Raw genomic sequence first — 19388 nt, forward strand, 5'->3', positions numbered from 1 at the left:
GATATTTAAATTTTCTCCATTAGGAAATGAAAAAACAAAGTGATTCCATGAAAACACTGTTCAGTACAACAGACTGAACAAGGAAACACATCTGAGAGACTATGTTTTCTCCCTTTCAGAGCGATAAGCATCTTAAAGTTTGATGATGGCTGTTGGTGAGAATGAGGACAGACAGACAGACAGGTGTGGGAGCAGCTCAGGAGACCATACCACAGCCGCCCGCCCTATCCGCCTCCAGGATGGACCCTGCGGACACTTTGCAGAAGACGTCTTGCCAGCACTCCCTGCAGAGTAGAAAAGATGGACCATTCACAGGATCCTCACCATGATGAAGTGAGGTTCAGCCCAGAGCTAGAAGGACCTTCGACAACGCCAGTCACACAAGCTCATTGCAGGAGAGCCAGGGATGCCATTTCACAAGGTAAGAACCATCCTTTCATGGCCAGAACACTGAATGAATTAGGTACAGAAGCCAGGCTCTTCCACACGACAGTGCCCCACACAGAAGCCATGCGGACATCCTGCTGGGAGGTTTCTGAGGCCCAGAACTCAGACTCACACAGTGAGAGCAATCAGGCAAGAGGAAGAAACAAAGGGCACCACAACTGGCTGATCAACGCTCTCAGCAAAATTGCAGGAAACAGAATTGATATGCATAGATCAGTAGTGTTCCTCTCCACCAACAGGAGATTTCCTGAAAATCCAAGAGAGCAATCCCACCTACAATAGTTCCCAACACACACCCAGGAATGAATTCAACCAGTGAAGTGAAAGACGTCGGCAATGAAGATTGAAAACACTGATGGAAGTAACTGAGGAGGACAGAAAAAGTGGAAAGACATCCCACATACATGGGTGGAAGAGTCAGGCTTGTTCAGAGTTCATTGCCCACAGAGCCCACTGCGGGTCCAGTGAGATCCCTACCGACCTCCCAACGGCATTCTACACAGAACTAGCAGAAGTCCAAATGTCCGCATAGGACCACAGAAAACCCTGAACAGCCAAGCAACACTAAAGCAGGAAGAACAACATGGGAGGCTCCACACCACCTGCCTCTAACACACTGCAAATCCCAGCCATCATCAGATCAGCAGAGGGGCCTAGCACACACCGATGGGGCCCCTGATGGACAGCCCAGAGGTACACCCGAGCAGCTGCAGCCTTGATCCTCAGCAGAGGTCCCAGGAACACACGCTGGGCCCCGTGATGTGAGAGGCTGTGGAGGTGGTTATCTTCAGGGAGAGTCAAGCAGGAGGCACAAGAGGGGACTCCACTGCTCAAGGTCTAAACGTCTGTGGGTGGCCATACTCTTGAAAAGAGTCGGTGGCAAGGCTGGATGACAGGATGATGGGACTGACTCCAGATGAATTTTTTAAACTCTTAGAAACGTTATTAAGTATGGCTGTCAGTTTATGATAAATCAACTGCCCCAACGGAATGTCGATCCATCATTTAGAACTTGGCAGGACTGAACTTCCACTGATTCTCGTGGTACCCCTGTTTTCCAAGGCCATTTTGATATTGTTTACTCCAGGACACTCATCAGGTTCTAGAAGATCCTGATTTCAGGAGCTGAGTCTGATCCTCACTGTGGGGTTGGGCAGCAGGCATCCTCTGACCTCAGTGCCCACTGAGAGGGGTTCTGGGCTGTCCTGAGGGGGTCGGAGTGCTGGTGTGCTGTTGGGTGTTGGGAGGGGACAACTGAAACTCGGGGGGGAAAGCAGGTGGGTGAGAGGAGATGTGACCAGAGGGAGCCCAGGCTTCTCATGCGTGGGGGACCAAGCTTGGCCATAGTGCGCCTGCGGGTGCAGGAGGGCTGGCAAAGCAACCCGGGGAGCTATCGAGGAACCATCGGCCCTGTGGGGGGTGGACCTCCTGGGGCCCCGGCCGTCCAGCACAGGAGAGGAGAAACACTGTGTGCCCTGGACCAGGCACAGGAGGCGAGGCAGCCCCCAGGCAGGGCTGCAGTGAACCGCTCGGTCACCGTTTCTGCCTCCAGAGCCAGCGACTGAGGGAGGTCAGCTGTAAGCCTGGAGCTGTGCCAAAGAGCCCAGTGTGGGGCTCAGTAACAGCTGAAGCCAGGCGACTTGCCTCTTTCTGCACTTTAAGAACCCGGGAGTGTCTAAACACTTACTGAGGGCTTCTACCTGTCTGCTGCCCAGGTGGGTTGTCCACACTACTGAAGGTAACCCGTGTGAGTACTGAACTGAAAGAGAAGAAACCATGTTTTGCTCAAAGTTTTTTTTTTTTTCTGACATGCCCAGGATTCCATATTTCAAACCATCCCTTAGAACATCATCAGCTCTTAAGGAACCCAGGACAAATATTACTCAGCATCTCCCCTGCAAGATGGCGTGAACTCCTGGAGAAGAGCCAACGGAATGGGACTCCCCAGCCTTTACCATCCAGTTCTAACATTTATTAGCTGTGTGACTTGGGATGACTTGCTCAGACTCTCTGTGCTATTTTGTCATCTTGGAAGTAGATAAAAGGATAGCCACTTGCCATGAGTTTGTGAGACTTAACAATATATTTAAAACACATGACCCATAGAAAACTTTCCAAAAAGGTTTACTGAATTAATGGAAGAATGAGTGTAAAATACCCTACTTTGCCCTGACGCTATCTGATTCTTCCTGGTAATTCAGGTGTCCCTGAGGTTGCTTCAGACCCTCTGAAGGAAGCCCTGAGTATTTCCATACCCAGCATCATGATCACCCCAAGCACAGCTCTGCTTCTCTTTGGACCTTCTGCTCGACTTCTCCACTCTCTCTCACTCCCTCACATACAGCTGTTCCAGGTACAAAGCCAGTTTCTCACCTCCCCTGGCTTAGCTCCTTCCTGGCTGGCCCTGGCTGGAGGACCCAAAGCTCAGGCAAGTGACCTACTTACACTGGCAGAGTTGAATCCCATTAACAAAGAAGCCAAGCATGACACTGCTGTATTAATGATTTATCTGAGTTACAATATTCTATATTAATCATTGCTAGTTTGACTAAGCACCCAGAGTGCAGTCACGTGGACATTTTAGTATTCCTTGGTAAGCAACAGAGTCACCCCACCAGCTGGCTGTGTCCTTAACATGCATTTAAAGGACAGGTGAACACAGGAGATTGATGTCTCCTTCTTGTCAGAGCGTCCCACTGAATCGAGGCCGCTTACTTGGAAACTCATCAGAAACCTCGTGCACAGCTGCAGCGGCCCGCCACCTGGCAGGTGTCTGCGGCTGGATTATTAACCTCCTCGCCACTTTGCAAGGGACTCCCCGGGGCCTGTGTCCCCTGGGCCAGCTCTGTCACTCCTCACTGGGGACTCACCATCCACTCGAAGTGCCTCCATGAGGAAGGAAAGGGCAGGTGTCCCTCCCATCACTGCTGAGCAGAGCTGTTTCTGAGCCCGGAGGCCGATGCTACTGTTTTGCGTTTGTTATTCTTCACGGTTAAAAGTTGTTTTTTGTTAATTGTGCACCCACTGACACATGGATTTAGAGCTTATCTGTTCGTGTCAGCTGAGCCAACCAATAGGCCACACAGAAAGTACCAGGAGAGTGACGACTGCTCGCAGAGCCGGCCTCTCCTGCAATGCGGAGAGCCCTTGCCAAGGAAGCCAGCTACACTGGCGACTTGCCTCTAGTGGCTGCTAGTCACACCTCTCCAGGAGCCTGCCATCTGCCACTGATTCCTCCCAGGCTCCTGCCCCCCTGCCCCACCAGAGGCCTACAATCCACCAGCCATGGGGCCACCACGTCCATTCTGGGATCACCATTTCCTTGGACTCAGAGCCTTGTTCCCCTCGTCCTCTGGACACGCACCTCCCAGAGCTCTGTTTGCGGGTCTTTCCCATATCTCAGTGTGCAATGACACAGTGTGGGGACGCGCTTGCTGTCACAGTGTTCTTGATGGTGGAGCAGCAGGTAGACCCAGGCCTCATGGCAAGCACAGTGGCCCACTGGCCAGAGGTGGCTTCTGAGGCTAATCATGTGGCTTGTGGCTCGTGTCCTAACTCTGCCTTTCGTGGGCATAAGCACCGCGTGTGTGTCTGCGTGTGCTGGTGTCTGGAGACCCTGCTTCTGTGTTTGCAGATGGAGGACAAATTCATGCTCTTTCACTGGGTGATTACAGGTGTAAGGACACACTTCAAAGGTAGCAAAGAGAAGACACCTTAGACTGTCCATCAAGATCACAGGATGGATTTGTAAAGAATGAAAACAGCACGTGGAGCCTGGAGAAGAGAGGAGAAGAGAGGAGAAGGGGGGGGAGGGGAAGGGAGGGGAGGAGGGAGGGAGCCACATGAAGAAAGGAGAAGAGAGGAGAGGAGAAGGGGGGGAGGGGAAGGGAGGAGAGGAGCTGGGAGGGGGGGCTGATGCCACTGGGGGCTTTCTGGGGAGGTGAAGAGAGGAGAGGAGAGAAGAGGAGGGGAGGGGAGTGGAGTGGGGAGGGGAGAGGAGGGGACAGGAGAGGAGAGGAGTGGAGTGGAGTGGGGAGGGGCCTGTGCAGAGTGCGCTACAGGCTGGGGAGTGCCCCAAAGGCTGAGGGTAGTGCAGAGAGTCACAAGAGTGAGGGACAGTTATTGCCAGGGATGTCCTGGCAGCTATGGGCAGGGCCGGGAGGAAGCCAGGGGAGGAGCACACATTTCCCATTAGAGTCCATGGGTCCCCAGAGCCGTCACCTGGACCCATGAGCCACTGATGGAATCACCCAGGTTCCATCCCAGAGTGCGACCCCATGGTACCCCTCCCTCTGGCTGAGTGGCTGCCTGCTCCAGGCCAGTCCTGCCCGAGCTCATCCCACGGTCACCTAGCTCACCAATCAGCTGCTGTCTCTGTGTACTTGGGCCACAGAAGGAGATCTCTCTCTTCCCACCAGCTGTGGCCCTGCTCCATCTCGTAGCTCTTAAGGTCTGGAACAGTCACACCAGGCTTCTGCTGCATCCATTTATCAGTGCCCTGTGATGCCCCTGCCTCCGCCCCGGTACTTCAAGCCACGTTATTGTTCATGACCCTGTGGCAGATGTGCACAGCAGGGATCAGTAGCTCTGCTCTTTTAGATAAGGAAATCAAAGCTGTCTGTCAGCTGGTGACTGGGTAAGCAAAATGCAACATAGACATAGAGTGGCCACCAGTCAGCAGTGACAGGGACTGATGTGCTGAGAAACTCTACCATGTGAATGAACTCGATGACACCATGCTGCATGAAACAGAGCAGAGGAGGCCCAACATTGTACAGTGCCATGAGCTGGCACAGTGGCAGGAGGTGTGTGGATGGTTGGCAGGGCTCAGGTGGGGCTGGGAGGGGGCGCTGATGCCACGGGGGGCTTTCTGGGGAATTGAACATGGTCTAAAACTGGATTGTGGAGATGGTTACACAACCACATAGATTTAGTAAAAACGAACAAATAAAACAAAACCCACTGAACTGTGCATCTGAAGGGTGAGGTCTTGCTCATGTGATACACCTCAATAAAGCCTGGGAAACCAAATAAACTGAAGCTCTGAGAGCGTGCCCAGGACACAGGGGACCCAGGACTGTGGGGCTCCCATGCCGGCTACTTCCTCCACCTCGTGGTGGCTCATTAGCACACAGGAGCCATTCCAGAAGTGCCCTTGAGAGACAGCCAGGCTAGCAAACAACGCGGCACAGAATCAAAGGCTGAAGGAAGGGCCACAGTCCTCCCCAAAGACCAGAGGCAAACCATGAAGTGGGGAGACGCAGCGAGTCCTGGGTGTGGTAGGTGTGCACATCCCTTCTCTGTGACCTGGGATATAGAGAATGCGGAAGAAGAATCCATCCATTTTCCTTCCAGCAGCATCTCTCCAGAGGGCAGTGAGGTGTGACAGCAGCTGTGTCTTCTCATGCTGCCCCTGGACTGGGCAGCCCCAGGGGAAGAGGGGAGGCCTTCGCCCAGGGGTTTCCAGCTGCAAGCACACTGCAGGAACTGGCCAGACGTTCACTGAAGGGGGACTGACACGCTGAGGTTGGAATCCATGTTGTCTGCCCCCTTCTGCTCCTCCATCCATGACTCCACAAACCATGTCTCTGAGGACCCTGAGAGCCCCTCCCTCCTGACACCCTGAGTCAGCAGGTCTGGGGACCAGGGTGACAACCTGCATGCTTAGTGAGATTCGCAGAGCAGACGCCCAGACACACCTTCTGTGTCAGGAAGGCCAAGGACCAGTGCCACCTGGCTCTGCATTTACCTTGCCCCACCTGATGGTGAGAGAGCAGGGCAGATACCACCACATGGGAAAATATGCAGGTTCTTGATATTTACTATATGTGCAGGGCTTTCCAGGACACAATTAGATCTGATGTGAAGTTTGTTATAACTTATGTTTCCTTATTTTCAAGCAAGTTAAGGTTAGATACCTATGTTTTCTGATGGAAAATTGTTAAGTACCAAAAGCCATTCCAACTATGACCACTGTCTGCTACAGTTACTGGAACAGTCTGGGAAGATGACCCAAGAAAAGCATTTGCAGAGAGGCCTAGAGATGATTATCTGTATCGACACTGTTCTCCATGACTTCTGTCACACAGGTGAAAGTCTAGGCAGTGTCTTCAAACACCTGTTACTATGGATGCCGAATGTGACCAATCGCAGATCCCAGAGTCGGACATATGACTGTATGTTCTCATGCACATCAAAATCTCACAGGGATGTTAAAACTATATCTGGTCCTATTCCCAGGCTGCTAAACTCACCTCGTATACTCTTTAGATTAGGTGCTAATGCATATTCAAAATGGTCTGCTTAAGAATATCTTCCTATCAATAATTTAGTATGCAAATGTCTTTTTGTCCTTATAAATAAAACATTGGCGCATGAGAATCTGGGAGACTCTATGATCTTTCAAACAGCATTATTAGGAGTGGTTTACCTCTAGAACACATGGGCAGACCCACCACGTCAATGAACCAAAAGGAAAATCAACAAAACAGATATAAAAAAACAACAAACAATAAACCACAACAAGTAACAGAAAGAGAGCAGGCTGGGTGGATACCTTCCTGTGACTCCTGATTCTTTCTCTAAGCCACCCTGATCAGTCCCCAGCACCTTGGCGGGCCAGTGAGGAAAGGCTACAGTCCCCCTGCTGAATCAAACAGACCAGCTCTACAGGAGCTTGGCAGTGACCTCCTCCTCCTAGCCCATGGCCAGAAATCCAGCCTGGCAAAGGCCCGCCAAGCCTGTACCCCCCAAAGTGGCACGGTGGCTCTTCTGAACCACTGAGTTCTTGCACTAATGCTGCCGCTCAGTTAGCCTCCTCTGCAGTTATAATAACTGCAATTCTCTCATCAACAGATACCCCCAGAGGTAGCTGAGCGTCTCCCACATTGCCTCTCCTGTGATTGCCAGCATTCAATAATACGTGGTGACTTTGACTCTAATGCTACACGAGTAGAATTCTGCAGCTATGGCTCAGTTCAACCACGGTATTTGAGAGTTCTTTCATCTTTGTAACAGATGACTTCCAACAAATTAGGGCAGAGAAAAGGAACCTGAGGTAATGAGGATGGAATTTCAAAAACATCCAACTGCCCTATTGGCCACTCCTCTGCCCTCCACATCTCCACTACAACCTGTGCACACTAAGCTCTGACTGCTGAAATCTGAGGGGTGCCTGCTCTTCTCCAGGTCACCACCAGGGGCTGAACCTGTGGGTGTAGTCCCCATGTGATGGCTCAAAATCCACATGTGCACTCTGCAGAGGTGCAAGCTGTCTCTCAGATCTTATGGTTAAACATTATGATCAAAATAGAGCTAACACCGTAGATTAAACACAGTAGACGATCAACAGACAGGAGCTGTGTCTCTGGTCGGATCACAGACCCAGCATTTACAGGGCAGCTCTTGGGCCAGTGAAGTTGTTCATGCTCAGTTACTCCAAAAACAGTTCAGCATAATGAAAATTCTCAGAAAGGAGAGGTTTTTGAAATCACTACATAAGAGTGTGAATGTTATGGTGTGGATGCGAGGCGTCCCCCCAAATCTCCTGTGTTCGTGCAGGAATGTTCAGAGGTGAATGCTGGGATTGTGAGAGATGTGACCCAGTCAGGCCATCCTAGTTTAGATGGCCTCACTGGCTGGAACCTGTAGGCAGGCTGAGTGTGGCTGGAAGAGGTGGGCCACTGGGGGGGGGTGTCCTGGAAGGGCATCTTCTGAGACCCCTTCTCTGACCCTTCTCTCTGCTTCCTGGCTGCTGTAAGTTCAGCAGCTTTCTTCCACCACGCCCTTCACCTCGTCCACCACGCCCTTCCACCAAGATGCTAGGCCTTGCCTCAGGCCCAGGGCAATGGATTCAGCCAATAGTGAGTTAAACCACTGAAACCACGAGCCCTAAATACATTTTCCTTTTCTACGTTGTTCTGGTCAGAGTTTGGTTACAGCGACACCGTTTGGTTACCAACTCAGTGCAGGTGTGCTACTCACTGACTGGAGAGTCCTGGCAGGTTATACATACTGGTTTCCATAAAACAAACTGAAAACGCCCCAGTTCAGTTCATTCAGCAATTTCCAGGTGAATCGCTTGCCCCTCTTGGCAGTCAGTGGTACTCTCATCACGGTGCCCCTCAGGGAGCCTTCCGCCATTCTCCACATGCCCTGTTGGCTCATCAGTGTCAGAAGGAAAGGCTGCTGTTGGAGACTCTGCCACCATGTCTACGAGAAGTGCGCCGTTCCAGATAGGCAAAGCTGGCTGCACTAAGGAGGCACCAGCTGTGTGCAATCTGAGATCTCTGCAGGCTTCTTTCGTGAGTTTGAGATTTAAAGAAATTTGTTTCATGACATGTTTGCTCTCTTTCTCTCTCAACTAAACAATATGTTCCTTGGGAGCTGACAACACTAGAGCTTTAAAAGTCCTGTAAAACCTCCAAAATTCCCTCAAGGAACCATGGATTTCTGAGCAAGGTAAGAGAATTGCAGATGCCCCTGCCCTGCCACATGCATCAAAATGATGGAAAACCTGGATTTTGTACATCAGAGTTCTGTTGTCAAAATCCATGGTTCCCAACCAACCAGACTCTAGTGGCATTCAGGGAAATTGTCCCTGGAAGGGGACATGGGAGCTAGGCGGGAAGGTCCTCACTTGTTGGGGGATCCCATGGACATGGTTTGGAATTTGGACTCTCTCCCTTTATTCTCCTTATATAAGATGGGTGTCAAAACTTCCTCAGAACAAAATATGATTAGTGCAGCAGTAAAGCATGCCATGAACTCCCTGGGACAGTGCCTGGCGTACAGCAGGAACTTGTTTTCATGTCATCTCTCTTCCCTACTATGACAGGGGCATTTTCAGATTTGACTGTAGCTACACCTGTCATATCACGGACATACTATAATATGCACGCTCCTTCATGTGGTGATGGAGCAGAATGCTATGTCAGTTTACTCCATAATAAGAAAACGTGGCATTAGATGACTTTGCAGCTGCCATGGGGCACACAGAGCATAAGAAGTACAGGTTTAGACTTTACCCTCAAACCCTGTTTTAGAGTTGTAGGAAAATGACGGCAGATTGAAGGAGAAGGAAAGTAGCCCTCTGCATGGAAACTGCACAGTCCTTCCATCGGAGGTCACGGGGGCAAAGGAGCCATCACTCCCAGAGAAGGTCAAGGCCTGCAGACACATTTGCTGCTTCCGTGACAGAAAAATGCAGCGCTGTGTGCTCAGAGGCCACCCTTCTGGTCAAGGACTGTAAGTGTGGCTGCAAGAGCATCTTGGATGTGAACAGAGGAACAGTGGAAAGGGTGTGTGAGTCGAAGGCGAACTCGGACATTAGGGGACTCGGGAAACCCGCTCCTTACAACAGAGAGGGTCCCATCAACCCAGCGATGGCAGCCAGGTGCCTCTGCCTCTTCCAGAGTCGGCTGAACACAGAATGGAGCCTCTATTGTGCTTGCCACCTCTGTGGCCTGACTCCCGTGTGCACTGTCTGACCCTAGTGTCACGGCCACCCGGTCCCATCACAGGGCTGGGAGTGGCCACTCCTTCAACAAAGGGCAGATGAAAGCTGAAACCAGAGAAAGGAGAAGCTGGCTGGGGCTGACTTTGAAACCGAGATCAAAACAAGTGACTGCTTGGAACTCTCCAGATCGAATCCATTTCACAGAGCACGAGGTGCAGGTGGCATCTAAACTACGAGTAATTGCCAAAATAGAGGTTCAGCTTTGCTGTGGAATGTGATACAGTGTCAGAATGTAGCTGTATGCTTGGCCTTTGGGGATGGCTACGGGTGCTGGACAGAATGGGTGCTCACTCTGGTTTTATTGTGGTAGGATGAGTCTATCTGAGTACCTCATTATGTGTGTTAAACACGTACACACGAGGCTGAGGGCTGCCCCTCAGTCACATGACTGTTACGGTAAGGGCTGTAAGATACTCTGACATGCAAATTACCCCTGTGAGATCAGTGAAGTGTTCTCACCAATGTACTTCACACTTACAGACAGAAGTGCCCAAACTGCCTCCTACACTGCTCTCCCTGTACGTGTGGAGGCTCCCAGCTCCCAGGGCTCCAGGCCTCTCTGCTCGGGGGCAGGGGAGGGGGGTGGTGCGGGCAAGGCTGGGTGGGCCAGTTCTCAGCCACACACACAGAGGACTCAGCCTAGGTGAGATGGGGGTTTCGTTTCTTTGCTTTTATGTTTGTAAAGTTTTCAGTCAATGTCAGCCATACTCGGAGCAGTTTACGTAAATACAAACTTGCATGTTCTGTTCACTATTTTAGAACAAAATTCCAGAGGAAACTGTGGTCCCAATGAGCCCCTGCACCTGGACTACAGTTATTCAGAACTTTAGACTTGAACCTGTTTCAAATAAATGGGCTTGATAAGCAGTCTTTCCAGAAATTTCACAAACCAAGAGGCTCTTGTGCTTCCTCTAGCAAGGAAAACTCGGCACATGGATGACTCTTTGGGGGTGGAGTGAGTTAACAGGAAGTTCAAGGTGTCAGGGATCAGTAAGCTAAATTTTATTAGAATGCATAAACTCATAATCTGTCTCCCAATAGACAACATGCTGAACTGCTGGAGTCCGGTAGACACGTGGACGTGGGACCCAACAGTTTTTAATGGTAAAGATCTAATTATGCTACGCATCCCAGCAGTATTAACAAAGGATAGTGACAGTGCTGAGCAGTGAAGAAAACGCTAAATGCTGTTTCTTCTTAAGGGACAGAAGACATGCACGCCTTCCTCGCGCACTTGTACATGTAAGCTAGCAACAGAAACTTGCCGTGAAATACGCTAGCTTCTCTTTTTTGGCTTGTAGCCCCACAACCCATCACTCTTCCCTCTATTGCCTCATGTCAACCTGCAGAGGGAATCGGAGAACTCCCCAGCTTCACTTGGATAATCTTTGCAAATAAAAACAAGGTTATGGCTCCTTTGGCTGCTGTCGTGGGAATCAAGGGCAGAATGTCAGCTCTTCTGGGTGTGTTTCTCATGATTCTTGTTAAGCACAAAGTGATCTCCCAGGTGTTAGGAATAGGCAGCTTTCGTCCAAAAGCGCAGGCATGAGCGTCGGCTGTGAGCACTGAACGGACAATGCCCTCGCAGTCTAAACAGCCACGTCAGTGTCATGCCTTTTAATCCCCCTGATTGTCCCCAGTTCATCACTCTAATGGTTCTGGTGTAAATAAAATACCTTCCTTATCCTATTCCCTCCCATCTGCGGGACGTCTTTAAAAGTCAGTGCAATGTCAAGTCTTCGTTTCTTAACTCGGAACTTGCTTGCATGACAAAGTGCATCTCATGTTCTGGTGAGGTTTTTCTGTATCCTATAAGTAGTGATGGGCAGGGGGGCTGAGGAGGACCAGGACAGTGCTGGATTTGAACTCGTGATGCTCCTGTTGCTGCCTCTGGAGCCGTTGGGATTACAGGTGTGCACCACCACACCCAGCTCTTTCCAGGATTCTTAATCCACAGTGGCACACTGTCCTGCTCATAAACTTGGTAATTAAAAATGCCTGACTAAGTGGCCAAGGCACACCAATTACACTGTCTCTGTGCCCATGTACAAGGTATGAAAGACTAAGGAGCGAATGACTACCACTTAGACTTGGTTTTTTAAAAATTGTGCTTGATTTAAAATATATCACATTACCCGAAGTGCATTGGAATACATGTTATTTAGAATTTGTTAGAGACTCTCTTCACCTGCACTGGAACATTTACTCCTGTGGTCAGCACTGGAGAAGTGTTCATCTCCGTGGCCTTTCCCGAGGTCCTCTGAGGGGACGGCCCTGGCCCTCTTTGACTCCCTGCTGTGAAGTGCACTCCAGGGCTCCCAACAGGCTTGGACAGTGCCATGGGGTGTGCATGCTGCCCAGACTCCACTCAGGGTCCTTTCTAGGCTGGGCTTTCCACAGGTGCCGCACCTCCTGTCAACACAGGCTGTCTCTAGCACAGCATGAACCGGTATAGGAAACTAACATCTGTCCTCCTTCCACCATCCCTCCATCCCTTCCCTCGTCCATCCGGTTCCTTCCATGGGCCACGCACCCTGCTGGTGCCGACAGTCAGGCCGTGGCCCTCAGGACTCTCTCTGTACAGAGGGGGAGGGGTAAACATTGGCTAGTAACTAAAGGAGGAATTACACAGGGACAGGGTTTCTGAGGGGAACCGCAGAGTGACGTGTGACTGTACTACATGCTGCCCGGACTTGGAGTGTGGGGGGATAACTTACGGGAGGGTTTTCCAACTGAGACCGAGAGGATAAAGTAACATTTAACTAGAGCGAAAGAGATGGTCGGGATGGTGTTCTGGGCAGAGGGAATAGTCCTTGGTAAGCCCCTAAGGTCGTGAAGAGCCTAGCTGTATTTCAAAATTTACAAGATGTTGGGGCCTGAGCCTGGAGTTTGCCCTACGAGGCTGGAGGTGCAAGCAAGGCCAGGGTCCCAGGGAACTGCTGGTCACACTGAGGATGTGCCCAGAGAGCGCCGGCTGTGTTGAGTAAGGGAATGGAGAGATGGGAAGAGGAGGAGGGGGACATGTGGGAGGGGGACAGGGTGGGTCACCTCTGTGCTCATGGATCATCATCAAGCCCCTGCCTCCCCACTGCTGCTCAGGATTCTACAGGCCTCCTCTGCACCACCTCCGGGGAGGCACATCAGATAAAACTGCCTGTGTTGGAAACAGTGTCGGGAGCTGCAGATTCAAACAGGGACTCACCACATTGCGGGAGGGTTCTTACCTCCAAGAAGATCAGACGTGAGATGCTCACATGACAATTTAAATTATGAGGGAATGAAATGACCTTAAGGTTACAAAGGCAAACACTTCCACAGACTGGAAGAAATTACTATTTTTTTTTTTTTTTGGAGGGGGTTTCCTAGGGATTAAACCCAGGAGTGCTTTATCATTGAGCTACATCTCCGGTCCTTTTTATTTTTAGATAGAGTCTCTGTAAATTGCTGAGAGTCTTGCAAAGTTGTTGAGGCTGACCTTGAGCTTGCTATCTTCCTGCCTCAGCCTCTACAGTCACTGGGTTACAGGTGTGTGCCACTGTGCCCAGCAAGAAATAACCAATTAACTAAACTATATTTCACTTACATGTTTCATTCCCAATTTCTAATGTCTTAGGGTAGACAGAAAACTATTTACTGACAGAAAACTGGATTACTCTGATAGTATTTTCACATTAAAGTAGTCAACTACTTGACCATCTGTACAACGCTAACAATGAATCACTATGTAAAATTTTTAACTCTGTTAGGTCATTTTTCTTTCAAAATTGCTAAGATTTTATGCATGAGTATACATGATTACATCCACTTATTGTTAATTGGCTACAGAAGAAAAAACAGGTATCCAACCTACATTCCTTTCTCTCGCAGTTTTTTAAGAGAGGTAATTTTATTTAGCTTTCTTGCAATTTTCTGAATTATAGAAAAGAAAAAAGTAAAATCATGCTGATTTTGCTACTGATTAAAATGTTTGGATTTATCCAATTTAATGCCTTTAACACACATGCTATCTTCCTCAAAAAAAACTATCTTCCTTAAGAAAACAAACTCTTAAGCAATGAATTATGTGTGCACAAAGTGAAAAAAGATGGCTCATGTTATTAGGAAGAGATCAAAGTCAGTAAGAAGATCTACCCTGAGAGAGGGGGCGATGGAGTTTCAAGAGAAGAGAAGGGGCAACCAGTAGCTGCTGGCTGGGCTTTGAGGCTGGGGCCCTTGGGAGTGTCGTGTAGGACAGCTGTCGTCCATCATAAGGGGGGACGACCTCCACCAGGTGTATAAATTCACTTTGATTCAGAGCCTGGCCTCCGGCCTACAAGTAATGACGTCACAATTTCTCCTTCAGGAGTGATTCAGAGCAGCAAAGCAGAGACAGAAAACTCACACACACGCATGGAGAGAAGAGCCCCTGAGTGCCATATACTCCTGAGTCCATCATGAATGCAGCCTCCAAACCTGCTGCAGAACAGGGACACTGCGTCTCCCCAGGAAACCCTCAGGCCCAACTTTAACCAGAGTAGGAAGCAGGTCAAGAACCCCCAGCAGAGCAGAGAGGAGAGAGGCCTGGCCGCTGGGTCTGACAGCTCCTTCCTCATCCCACACAACAGCAACCTGCCCCCAGGCCCGGTAGACTCTAGTCCTTCAGAGAGGCTGCCTTTTCCCAGATAGGTCTAGGATGCCTCTACTTTAGGGCCTCCTCTCCCCTACAGGCCACTGGCTATGCAAATGATTTGTGTAAAGCAACAGAATTCTTATTTTATCACTAAAAACCATTCTCATTTAACATTTTTTTTTTTAAATGAAAGCTTTGCAGTTTGCCAGGCACAGGGTACTCTACTGATAAAGTCAGAAGCTGCAGGGAGTATAACATCCCTGCTGTACTCTCGATAGTTATCTGTGGGATGCAGCTTGACTGTTATTAAGAAATCTTCCATAGCTCTGCACTCTCCTTTTAAATTCTGCTCCGTGATGCTGACGATGAGCTGTACAAAGCCACTTTTTTTCTGTCATCTGCTTCCTGTTCACCTCTGTAACACTTCACACAACGTGAAGCCACAAAATCAGATCCAAAAAGGCAGAACTGGCTCCTGCGGTCTGTCCCACGTGTACTTCCTGGATGCCCTCTCACTTCCTGTCCACCCACTCACCTCCTGTCTGTCTGCTCCAGGCTCCCTGCCAGTCCCCTGTGGACTTCCTGTATACCCCTCACTTCCTGTCTGTCTTCTGGAGCCTTCCTTTTGTCTGCCTCCTCGGTTCCTGTCTGTCCCCTGTGGACTTCCTGTCTGCTTCCTGTTCCGATGCGCCTGGCTTGACCCTGGCAGTGGCAGTAGGCTGCAGTAGAACAGCCGATTCTAGGCTGCAGTTTGCCTGAAGAACCACCCACGTGCATCATGCCCCTCACAGTTCTAGCAACCGCTGGCCAGCTCCTCCTCGGGCTCAGGGTGTGAGACCCAGCTCCAGGCTTCTAAATTGTAAAGAGTCTCCCTCAGTTTCTCAGCCCAGGGTTGGTAGTCATTTCCAGCTGAGTCCCACACTGCCTAGCGTTGTGTCTTTAGGTTTTCAGCTCTCCACTGCCTGCTTAAAACAGCATTAATCCACTCTTTACTGATAAGTGGTGCACTTTCCGTCTCTTGATTGAAATGTGATTGATGTCATTAATGATGACACTGAAACAGGTATAACAAGAGTGAGAGAGCGGGAGGGGGGGAGGGGGGAGAGAGAGAGAGAGAGAGAGAGAGAGAGAGAGAGAGAGAGAGAGAGACTGTTAGTTTAGAAGTTTAGATGGGCGAACCAGGAAAGTTATGCCACGTGTATTGTTGAGCTCAGTCAGGCAAGGCAGCATTCTGTTCCGAAGGCCTTGGTTTCATGTGGCCTCTTCTAAAGAGCAGGTTTCATGTGCCCTGTCCTTCAGGCAGTCCCACACATGGACTGTCCCCCAGTCCATGCCCACACGGATCATGTTCTGCTGCTCTTGGGCATCTCTTTGTCTCTCTTCAGAGAGGTCTTGGCAATGAAGAACTTCCTGGCTACACGGAACTGGAGGTGGGCACCATTCCAAATGGCCCTGAGCACAAATATTTGTCTCACCACAATAAGTCCTTGTGACAGCTGTCCTTGTGGTGATGCAGGACGCACCTGCCTCTTGACAAAAAGACATTGACATCAGGAACACAAAACAACAACCAGAAGGGACGTCAGTCACACTGTCCCCTCCCCTCTGCTACCTGGCCAGATCTAGACCAGGGACACGGTGGCTTAACTATAAAATCTCTGGACATATTCCAACACTTAAACTCCTTCAGTTACTTTTTCCTTATAATCAAAAAGTAATATCACACTGTACATTAAAGTGAAAACATTGCCGGACAGAGAATTTGAGACTCTCATTCTAGACCTTTCTACCTGTCTTTGGAGTATTTGCCAAGGCACTCTACCCCTTTGGATGTCAGTTTTATTATCTCAATAATGAAGGGAGTAAAACAAAACCCATGGATTTTACCGTTAAATTTCTCTAGTCATCTAATTTTTGTTTGCCACTAGTTGTAAACTAATAGAAAAATCTGTGGCCACTTCAGGTGTGAAAGTTACTTTGATCTACTTATAGTAATGAAATACATCCATTTCTGACAATTTTAAACTTTTACCATTGTATTTATTCTTAAGTAATTATCAGAAATTTATGAAATTTATTCAGTACTTTCAGTTAGTACTATCTTGAGAGTTTCCCAGTAGACCAACTCGGAGCACAGGGCACGGGGGCGCTGGGTGTGGCACATGCCTCCCGCGCCCAACACCGCAGCTGGTCATGCCATGACTACTCTTCCCAGACAGTGTTCTCCCAACACTCACACTGTCGCTTCTGACCATTCCCAATGCTGATTCCTCCTTTTCTACTCCTATTTTATTTTCCTGGCATGAGAACATTTTTCAAAGTCAGTTAGAAATCTGGCAATATTCCAGACAGCTTTCTAGGATTTATTAGGTGCTTTAGAAAAATATCTCAATGACTAGAATTTCCAGGGAATCCCTAGAGTTTGTGACTGGAAATAAAACCATATAATTCAACCCCACCCACCCCCAGCAAGTTTCCAACCAAGCAAAGGAATTCTTAAACAGAACCAAGAAGTGTAGCATCTGCAAATTTTTCAACAGTTTTGAAAACAAGAGAATAATTGGATTTTTAGAAGAAATGATAACTACCCTATGCATTATTTCCTTAGCAAATACCACACTTTATACAACGGGAACTAAATTTCATATAGATTTTATTCCAAGGACAGTTATCATACCATGTTCATTTTTAAGCTAAAATGCTAACCTAAGTACAGAACTTGCAAGAAATTGTTTAGAAAATCTATTCCTTTCATATTCAACAGAAAAATATTATTAAAGAAACTTCATTTAAAACTATTGAGTAATGAAGTTTGTAAAAGCAGTTTTATCAAAAATCCTAGTGATTAATCCATTTCTTAAATATGTACTTCATTAGAAAATTTAGGGAGTTTGCCATCAGTAATAGAAAGAAGTCAAATGAAACAGATTGTAAAATTGGTTTACGTTTATGTATACTCCAAAAGAGAGGTTGAGAAGACTCACGATTTCTGTTTGTAAATTAATTACACATTCATTTATTGCAAAAAAATGAATTTGGGTTTGCATACAATAAGAGCTTGGTGGCACAAAATGGCATAAACAGGTTTTTTAATTAAATGATCAGTTCATAATATGTTATCAAAACTCAGACCTAGAAGCAGATAATTATAAATTAAAGCCACAGGTATCACCACTGGGGCCCCTGATGTACTACAAATGGAGATGCCAAGAACAAGTGGGTAGATGCCAAGGAAGATGGCACTGGGGTGGAAACCAATGAGAAAGCCACTGCAGTGCAGAGCAAGCTCAGTGAAGATTCAGTGGAAATTCACATGCAGAAGCCACCAATTCCCTGTAGGGAGATGACAGCCTCGTGATCAAAGGGATCCAAGCATTGTGGTCTTGAATTATTGGGGTGGAGTCAGAACACATAGGTCCATCATCTGCTTCTTTAAGAATGAGCTTCAGAATATCCTTAAATTAAGGATAATAAAAGAGTCTTGGGTAATTATCTATAAAATGTGCTAATAATTACACTTAGTGGAGCCTGACTTTCTGAATGGCAGTGTGAAAAGTGTGGCAGCACTTTTCCCCGGTTAAACTGCTGAAAAACCACACACTCACACACACACACCCTTTAAAATGTCTGAAAATTATCCCAAAGGCATAAAAAATGGAGAAACAACAACTGAATATAATCTAGTAACTCCTGAAAAGAGTATGAAATCTGGTAGCATTTGAGCTATTGTCCACTTATATCCTCACTCTGCCTCCAGCTCAGTGTGACAAAAATTCTATCTCAGGCATATGCAGCCACAAAGACAAGGGATCCCAACCTCTTCCCATCACCAACTCCCATTCTAGGGCTACATTTTTACATCAAGAATGACAAGTCTAGCTGGGTGCAGTGGCTCACGCCTGTAATACCAATAACTCCAGTAAGCTGAGACAGGAGAATTGTGAATTCAAAGTCAGTATCAGCAAAAGTGAGGCATTAAGCAACTCAGTGACACTCTGGGTCTAAATAAAATACAAAATAGGGCTGAGGATATAGCACAGTGGTTGAGTGTCCCTGAGTTCAATCCTTCATACTCCCTCCCCACAAAAAGAAAGAAAGAAAGAAAGAAAGAAAGAAAAAGAAAGAAAGAAAGAAAGAAAGAAAGAAAGAAAGAAAGAAAGAAAAAGAATGGCAAGTTCCTGAATTCAAGTTCCTCTCAGTTCCATATTGCAGAAGCTCAACTTCAGGCAGACATGGCCATAAGAGCTAGTTTTCCTTCTATTAAGAAGTCCCTGCTCATACAGTGGAAACTCTACTCCAGGCTCAGTAGGCCAAGAAAAATGGATCCTTATACACTTCACTCCATCTTACTTGCAGGATGGAAATTTCAGACTAGGAAGCAAATCAAAGCAGACAGTGGGCTTCCATCTCTATCCAAGTTCCACTCACAGAGGAGGAGTGTTGCAATGGGATGGACAGGCCACTCCACCAGCCCCAGCTGCAATCTGGTGCCTCAGAGGTTTTCCCAGGAGAGACAAGCTGTGATAATAAAGTGCTCACCTATAGGGGTTAGCTTTATTTGGAACAGAAGGTAGGGAAGTTTTGCCTAACAACATCATCAAAAATAATCACCATCTTTGTTGTGAGCAATTAAAAGGAGGAGATTCTGCCACTTTTAACAACTTGGATGAATCTGGAGGACACTGTACTAAGTAAAATGGGTCAGACTCAGAAAGAGAAATACAGCATGATATAACTTAAATGTGCAATCTTAAAAAAAAAAGGTGAATGCATAAAACAGAGAGTATAGTAGAACACTGATTACCAGGGGCAGGG

The 19388-nt window shown here is 48.0% G+C and overlaps 1 protein-coding gene across 2 annotated transcripts in view; it reads right to left on the reverse strand.

The window, feature by feature from the left end:
• Adamts16 (ADAM metallopeptidase with thrombospondin type 1 motif 16) overlaps window positions 1-19388 on the reverse strand; it is a 131290-nt gene that overhangs the window by 98134 nt on the left and 13768 nt on the right. The window lies entirely within an intron of this gene.

This window comes from Marmota monax, unplaced genomic scaffold, assembly GCF_021218885.2.
Source record: "Marmota monax isolate L192 unplaced genomic scaffold, Marmota_monax_Labrador192_F-V1.1 WCK01_AAM20220418_F8-fsc00082, whole genome shotgun sequence".
In the NCBI taxonomy this organism is placed as follows: domain Eukaryota; kingdom Metazoa; phylum Chordata; class Mammalia; order Rodentia; family Sciuridae; genus Marmota; species Marmota monax.